This window comes from Mus pahari, chromosome 10 (assembly GCF_900095145.1).
Source record: "Mus pahari chromosome 10, PAHARI_EIJ_v1.1, whole genome shotgun sequence".
NCBI classification, from domain to species: domain Eukaryota; kingdom Metazoa; phylum Chordata; class Mammalia; order Rodentia; family Muridae; genus Mus; species Mus pahari.
In genome coordinates, this window is record NC_034599.1 from 94246440 (window position 1) to 94255377 (window position 8938).

Below are 8938 nucleotides of genomic sequence, written 5' to 3' on the forward strand. Positions count from 1 at the left end.
TTTCTGAGTTCGAGGCCAGCCTGGTCTACAGAGTGAGTTCTAGGACAGCCAGAGCTATACAGAGAAACTTTGTCTTGAAAACCAAAAAAAAAAAAAAAAAAAAAAAACCCTAGAAACTATGTTAAGATTGTGAACCTTATAACAATTTTTTTTAAAATTTAATTTTAGTTCCAAAATGAAGTTCAAACCATAAAGGCAAACCTTGAAGAGACCTTAGTTTCCTGATCCTTTTATAGCGTGCCTGTTGTTGGAATTTCCAACCCCAATAAGCCCATATAAAACCCACACCATCCAGTTGTTACAATCTATGATCCTAGACCGGGCAGATCTAACACTATCCTATCTTACTCCCCAGCTATAAGACCCCTTGCTACTTGCAGTTTCTCCGGGCCACATGGTTCTCCATCATGGCTGCTGCCTCCTCCTCTTCAGTTCTCCCTCCTTCTCCTCTGCCTCTCTACTGCCCCCACTTTCAAAACCTCATATCCCACCTTTCTCCCTCTCCACAGGCTCTAGCCTTTATTGACCAGTTAAAATGGGAAGAAGGTTCACATGACCCAAGTACTTGATCAACTGCTCATCCAGGACAGCCCCACCTAAGGAAACGGAATTAACATCTGAATTAAAAACAGCATCAGGACGACCCACAGCATGTGCCTTTATCTGAAAGTTCCGTAGATCAGACATTAGCTTGATGTTTTTCATTCGTGTATTATATAAATTTTATGTTGCCAGTACTGACATCAAAAACTCTTTATGGTAGAAGGAAGCTATTTCAATATTTATTATCTCTAAAACCTGAGAGGTGGCTTCATTCCTTCTTAGAATTTATTTTTTTCTCAAAACTGGCACTTTCATTTACTTAGAAATTCTCATCTATAAAGTAAGATTTCCAGGGATGTCAATATCTGGTATTACCACGCAAGCCCATGTTACCTTGAGGATTGTAACTACAAGAGAGAAGTTCTCACAAGATATTCATAGGATGGAAGTGGTCAGTTTGACAAAGTTAACAAACACATGAGTGATGAGACAGACATCAAAGTCAGGTTTTCTAATATGAATAGATCTGTATAACCTTAGAAACATTAATAAGCTCTAATTGGTATGTGCATCACCCTTAAGTCTAACTTGCTATAAACTTTGTATAATTTAGGCAGACCTTCTGTAACGTGGCCTTAAATTTTATTGTGTCCAAAGTTAGATTTTATTTTAGGACAAATTATATATATATATATATATATATATATATATATATATATATGAGTTACCCTTATTTAAAATATTTAACCCCTTTTATTAAAGATATAACTCTGTGTGTGTGTGTGTATTCTCTCTCTCTCTCTCTCTCTCTCTCTCTCTCTCTGTAACATTTCATATTTTCTGTTGTCTCCCAGGTCCTGGGTAAATTCATATTCCAGCAAGAGCCTTAGAGCTGTTGATGAATTTTAATGAGGAACATCTTGATAAACAAGAACAGGAAAAAGTACTCAGAGAGCTAATGATCTTTACATGTTAACTCATAATTGCAGCTTTAAGTGAAAGGTCTATCTATTGGTGTCTTTTCATTGTCCCTTGAGTATACTGTAAGAAGCAACGTTTGACTTTAAAGGGTCAGCCTCAGATATCTGTATTAATGAGATCACTGGTGCATGGCAGTTGGCCTCTTAATCAAGCAGAATAAAGCTGACAGCAGTACTTGCTATTACTAATGTGTGGGCATCCCTGGATAGATTGAGATGATCAACTGTTCTAAAGCCTATACCAAGTAGGCCGTGGTGATGCAGGACTTTAATCCCAGCACTCAGGAGGCAGAGGCAGGCAGATCTCTTGTGAGTTTAAGGCCAGCCTGGTCTACAGAGCAAGTTTCAGGACAGCCAGGGCTAAACAGGGTTTCTATTCCTGCACAAACAGCATAAAGCAAGAAACAAGTTGGGAGGAAAAGGTTTATTCAGCTTACCCTTCCACACTGCTCTTCATCACCAAAGGATGCAGGACTGGAACTCAAGCAGGTCAGGAAGCAGTAGCTGATGCAGAGGCCATGGAGGGATGTTACATACTCACTTGCTTCCCTTGGCTTGCTCAGCTTTCTTTCTTATAGAACCCAGGACTATCAGCCCAGGGATGGTACCACCCACTTTGGGCTAGGCCCTCTCCCCTTGATCACTAATTGAGAAAATGCCTTACAGCTGGATCTCTTGGAGGCACTTCCTCAAGGGAGGCTCCTTTCTCTGTGATAACTCCAGCTTATGTAGCTGGATACAAAATCAATATTCAGAAATCAGTAGCGTTTCCATATACCAATAATAAATACACAGAGAAAGAAATTGAAAGAAAATTCCATTCACCATACCTTAAAAACAAACAAACCAAGAAAGCACACAGATGGGATTTAAAAAAAAAGAAGTGAAGGACCTCTGTGACAACTGAAGAACTTAAACACTCTAGAAGATGTAACTCTATTGTATAGAGGTTTCTTCCAAGTTGAAATTTGAAACATTCCTACAGGAAGAATGGGAGGACCTCCTAAGACAGAGAAAGTAAACAATTTACGAGTCTCAGGATGTTCCAGAAACTAACAAAATTCACAGGTCTTCTCCCCAAGACTGGAGACACAGAAACCTTGATGGAGGAAAAGAGGCAGAGGAGGAGACTCTGATCAGCCAAGCTGCCTGTGAGAGGGAGTGACATCTGGCTCTGGGGTTGTAAGGTTCATGAGTTATCATATATTTAGGAGTGGGCTTTTCAGTGATGCATCTGTTTTCGAGTCGTTCCTGCTCCTGTAAGTAACCCCTCAGCCACACTCCGAACCCCATTAAACTCACTGGTTCACCGAGCTGGATTTCTGTAGAATCCTCACTTTGGTCTGTTGTTGGTCTCTCTCTGGGGTGAGCAGACCGTTGCTCATGTCTCCCCAGGAAACCTCTCACAATTTCCCATATGAATAGGCAGAATACCTTTTAAATGGTTAGATTACTAAAAGTGATTGACAGATTCAGTAGAATCTCCATGAAAAATTCCAATTGCAGTCTTTGAAGAATGGAGGCACTAGAGGAAGATATGTGAAAATGGTCAGCTCTGGCTGAATGTGTAAGCACATCCATACACCACACAAGCAAGCAGACTCGAGCACACCCACAAACAATAATAAGTTACACTTGTTTTATCTCACCATCAAGACCACAAATGATGGCAGATGCTGGGATGCGTGCAAAGAAGAAGGAATCTGAATCTACTGCTGGGTAGGTAACAGAAACAACAATGAACCAGACCCTGAGACCCAGCATAGCCTCCACCCCCAGCCTCTTGCCCAAGCAGACTGACTCCAGCCGCTGTAGCTGCCTGTTAGGTCCAAAGCGGAACCCTAAAATGATGGTGCTAATAACCTTGTCCTACACAAAATTACTTTGGCCGGGAAAACAAGGTAGTTATTAAACAGACCTTAGGGCTGGTTTCCATTTACCAGGAACCGTCTTTAATCTGACCCAAAGGTCAACTACCTCAGGCAAGGGCATCTAGATTAAAGACTCCCACACTTCCTCTCTTTGGTTTCTTTCCATTTTTTTCTTCTTGGTTTTTTGAGACAGGGTTTCTCTGTAGCCCTGGCTGTCCTGGAACTCACTCTGTAGACCAGGCTGGCCTCGAACTCAGAAATCCACCTGCCTCTGCCTCCTGTGTGCTGGGATCAAAGGTGTGCGCCACCACTGCCCCCGGCTCTACATCCCTTTTATAGGTGAGTACCAGAGACCTAGTACTCAAGAACAACCAAAATGGCCGGGCGTGGTAGCACACCAGCACTCAGGAGGCAGAGGCAGGCGGATTTCTGAGTTTGAGGCCAGCCTGGTCTACAAAGTAAGTTCCAGGACCACCAGAACTATACAGAGAAACCCTGTCTCAAAAAACAAAAAAAAAAAAAAAAAAAAAAAAAAAAAAGAACAACCAAAATAAAGAGCTGATTGACACATCTCCCCGGGGTGGGCTCTAATCACTCCCTCAGGTGATCTAGGATCCCGAACAAGTCCCCAGATTATTAGAAGTAAGTTCAGGGTTATAAAGAAAGGTGCTACCATTCCTACAAAGAAACATTACTCTCAATCAAGAGAATGTGCTCAGAAGAACAAACACACTGAGACAGAAAGTACATTTGTTTTTTGGGTTTTTTGTTTTCAAGACAGGGTTTCTCTGTATAACCCTGGCTGTCCTGGAACTCACTTTGTAGACCAGGCTGGCCTGGAACTTAGAAATCCACCTGCCTCTGCCTCCCAAGTGCTGGGATTAAAGGCATGCGCCACCACGCCCAGCTTGGTTTTTATTCTAAGTCAGGTAGTGACTATGTCTTTTTCCCATTGGCTGGAGTCCAAGCTTACAATTTTAATTCAACTGCCTAGTCTGAAAAGAATTGGCACACAGGAAATTAAGGACAAAGGGGTCATGGTTTCTGAGAAAAAGGTCACTGCTCCAGGCAATCAAATTCTTAGACTACAATAAGAAACCTTTGTATAAATAAAGGTTTTACTGGGGATGGGGGTGGGTTTTTTTTTTAAACATTTGCACAAAATTCTTACAAGGTGAAGAAAATAAGATTCATTCCTGAACACAAGTTACACAGTATTTGATAGAAAAGACTCAGATTTGCTTGATTTTTTTTTTTTTTTTTTTTTGGTTTTTTTCGAGACAGGGTTTCTCTGTATAGCCCTGAAGTCCTGGAACTCACTCTGTAGACCAGGCTGGCCTCGAACTCAGAAATCCGCCTGCCTCTGCCTCCCGAATGCTGGGATTAAAGGCGTGCGCTACCACTGCCTGGCTGATTTGTTTGATTCTTACAGGTTCCATACTATAAAACTAAAACTAAAAAGTGAACTGCAGTCTGAGCCACCTATAGCCCTCCTGGATATATGCATGAGACTCTACACACAACACAGAAACAATCTGCATACTCATACATACCGCAGCCTTTTTCACGATAGCCAAGACACGTATTAAGCTTAGATACCCATCACCCACACGAATAGAGAAACAAAATACATTCATAGTAATACAACAGATTAATAACAATATTATTCATATACAACACATTAACACAACAGAATGTTAGTATTAATCTATAAAGAAAAATGAAACTGGGACTGGCAAGGTGGCTCAGTGGATAAAGGCACTTGCTGCAAATCCAGACAACCCTGGGACCACATAGCTGAAGAGAAACAAGTCCTTCAGATCCTCCTCTGATCGGTGTACAAACATGCACACACACACAGACACACACACAGACACACACAAGGACTGACACTGTCTCCTGTCCACTGCATGCAAACCGTCACACATGTACACCTGTGCTCACAGTAGTAACACACATACAAATACACAAAAAGATACATTTTTAATGCCGTAGATACCAATAGGCTGCCTCAGGAGGGAAACCCAACTAGGATGACTAAGAGAAAGGTGATCTAAGCAGCATCTAAAAAACTTATCTAAAGAAAACAACAAATCTCTGAGTGAGTGAGGTCCCTGAAGGTACGTTTTGACACGGGCATGACCTGCCCGGGACTCCAATCCTAAATGGCTCATAGGAAATCGGCAAAGCCGTTACCCAAACGGGCCAAAGCTGGAGAAATGATGAAGCTTTTCTGGAGAGTCCCAAGCGTGTGGGTTTACGAACACGTGACCAGTGTGTGCAAACACTAGCAATCATTAGCAAAGCTTCTTCCTCGGGGTGCCCTTCCCTCTGCGCTACAGGCTAGTGCGCTAACTAGTAAGCACCCTCAGATCCCAAGCTGCAGCGGCAGTGTTAGAGAAGCCACCTGATCCGAGCTTCGCTGCACCGTCTGCCCTTCATTCCCTTCCTTCATTTCCGCAGCCAGGGTTTCAGGTCCCAAACCGTGTGTGGTTCCCTTTGGAGACAGAAACGCTGTGCTAGTTTTCCATTACTGTGACAAAATGCCTCAGAGAATCAACTTCAAAAGACGATTCTGGTGTCCAAAGGGCTTGCAGATTCAGAGGATCTGCTCCGTGGGAACATGGCCTTTCCAGCACATCACGTTATATCACGTCACGTCACATCACATCACGTTACATCACGTCACATCACATCACGACAGAAGCATGTGATGGAGCAAGCCTGATAACTCCATGCAGTTGGGGAGCACAGCGAGGATGTGCTAGGATCCCAATGTCCCTTCAAGGGCACACTCCTAGGATCCCAATGTCCCTTCAGGGGCACACTCCTCACAGCCTAACTTCCTCTTTCTAGGTTCAGTCTCTCGCAATTTCGAACCAATAGCATCACAGACTGGGGGACAGGTCCGCAAAGCTTTGGAGGTCACCTATGCAAGCCATAACATTCTACTCTGTACCCCAAAGTCTCAGGTCCCTTTTATAATGCAAAATGCATTTTAGATCAGCCAAAGTTTTAACTGGTTCAATGTCGGTCAAAAGATCATAATGAAAATTCTCTCCGACATGCAAGGCAAACTCACTTACGAGCTCCGGTGAAAACCAAAACCAAATTACACATCTCAAAGATACAGTGCAGCACAACTTTCCCCAAGGGAGGGAAAGGGACCTGGGCCCGTGGAACCTCAAAACCCAGTAGGAAATTAGATCCTGTAACTCCACTTCCAACATACAGTGCTACAAAGCATACAGTGCTATAAGCAGCAAAGGCCATGTGCAGCCCCCACCCAGGAGCCTCCTGGCTGCAAGTCCACACAGCCACTCTCAACGGCTGGCTGCGCTCTCTGCAGGCATTTCGTGTTGCTGGCACCTGACACACTGGGTCTCCAGGGCTGCTCTGGCTTCACACCTCAGCCTTAGGAATTTCTTCCAGGACTGCAATCTTACCATACACAATACAGTCACAGGTGAGCTCCCAGGCGTGGGTCCTGGGTCAGAGCAGTACTAACTCTTAACCACTGAACCATTTCTCCAGATTCCCAATAATCAACATTTGACAAGTTTTTCTTGGGGCTGGTGAGGTGTCTCTGCAGGTAAAGGAGCTTGCTCCCAAGTCTGATGATGCAAATCCAATTCCCAAGACTCCATCAGTTGTCCTCTGCCCTCCGTGAATGCTCCATGGTTCCTACACACACATGAACGCGAACTGGATAAAATGATTTTTAAAAATGATCTCAGATACTGGGTTCAGCCCATGGCCCTGTGACACAGTACACTGTGGCAGAAGTGAAGACTTGGGCACAGGGCAGGTGAAAAGGGCTGGTACCCAGTGCACCTCATGGCCTCACTTCTCCTTACATCTGCAAGGCTTCATGTCTTAAAGGCTCTCTTACTTCCAACAGCATCAAGTCTCTAACACTTGGGCATTTGGGGAACAGTCATCCGGATGATACTGTTAGTTAGGTCTGAAGGGAGGGTGGGTCACACAATCATATGTTTAGCTGACCTTGAAATAATAATGCATCAGCCAAAAGATCCACACCTGGGGAGTCTTGAGCCTGCAATACACACACATTCTCTGCTCTGATGAACACTGGATTGTGGCTCAGCTTTGAGTGACAGCCCATAGTTGTAAAGTGATAACTGCAAAGAAACTGCAAAATTATTTGCCACCAATCGTGACAACCCGAGTTTGATCCCCAGATCAGCATAGTGGAGGGAGAGAAATAATTCCTTCAAGTTGTTCTCTGACCATATACAAGAGCCATGACAGTTGCTTAGCACACACACATGCATGCATGCATGCACACACACAAATAAATGTACAACATCAACAACTGGAGCCGGGCGGTGGTGGCACATGCCTTTAATCCCAGTGCTTGGAAGGCAGAGACAGGCAAATTTCTGAGTTCGAGGCCAGCCTGGTCTATAGAGTGAGTTCCAGGAGAGCCAGGGCTACACAGAGAAACCTTGTCTCGAAAAACCAAACCAAACAAACAAACAACCCCCCCCCAAAAAAAAACCAAGGCACATGAGATGATCCTAGTAACAATTTACAGGATCAACCATTTTCACAACAAAAGTGTTTTGAAATGTAGGAACACCTGGATCTGAAAATCAGAGGTCAATATTGGCTACTACATCTTACTGGGAATCTATTCTGCTAGACAAACTGATTTCACAGACATCTCATTTAATCATCAACAAATCAGAGGGAATCAGGGCCTACTCTATCATCAACAGTAAACTTAAGAAGAAAGAAGACCAAAGTGTGGATACTTCGATCCTTCTTAGAAGCGGGTACAAAATACCCATTGAAGGAGTTAGAGACAAAGTGTGGAGCAGAGACTGAAGGAATGACCATCCAGAGACTGCTCCACCTGGGGATTCATCCCATAAACAACCACCAAACCAAGACACTATTGTGGATGTCAACAAGAGCTTGTTGACAGGAGCCTGATATAGCTGTCTCCTGAGAGGTTCTTCCAGTGCCTGACAAATACAGAAGTAGATGCTCGCAGCCATCCATTGGACAGAGCACAGGGTCCCCAAGGAAGGAGCTAGAGAAAGGACCCAAGAAGCTGAAGGGGTTTGCAGCCCCCTAGGAGGGACAACAATATAAACCAATCAGTGCCCCCAGAGCTTCCTGGGACTAAACCATCAACCAAAGAAAACACATGGTGGAACTCATGGCTCTAGGTGCATATGTAGCAGAGGATGGCCTAGTTGGTCATCAATGGGAGGAGAGGCCCTGGGTCCTGTGAAGGCTCAGTGTCCCAGTATAGGAGAATGCCAGGGCCAGGAAGTGGGATTGGGTGGGTTGGCGAGCAGGGGGAGGGGGAAGGGGGTAGGAGGTTTTTGGAAGGGAAACCAAGAAAAGGGATAACATTTGAAATGCAAATAAAGAAAATATCTAATAAAAAATTAAAATAAAAAAAGAAAGAAAGAAACTGAGGCCTATAAAATAAGCTGCTTCAAAGCCACATTATCTTACCCAAGCATTAAAATTAATTCCTTGGGTGGGGGGGGAGAAACAACACACAAG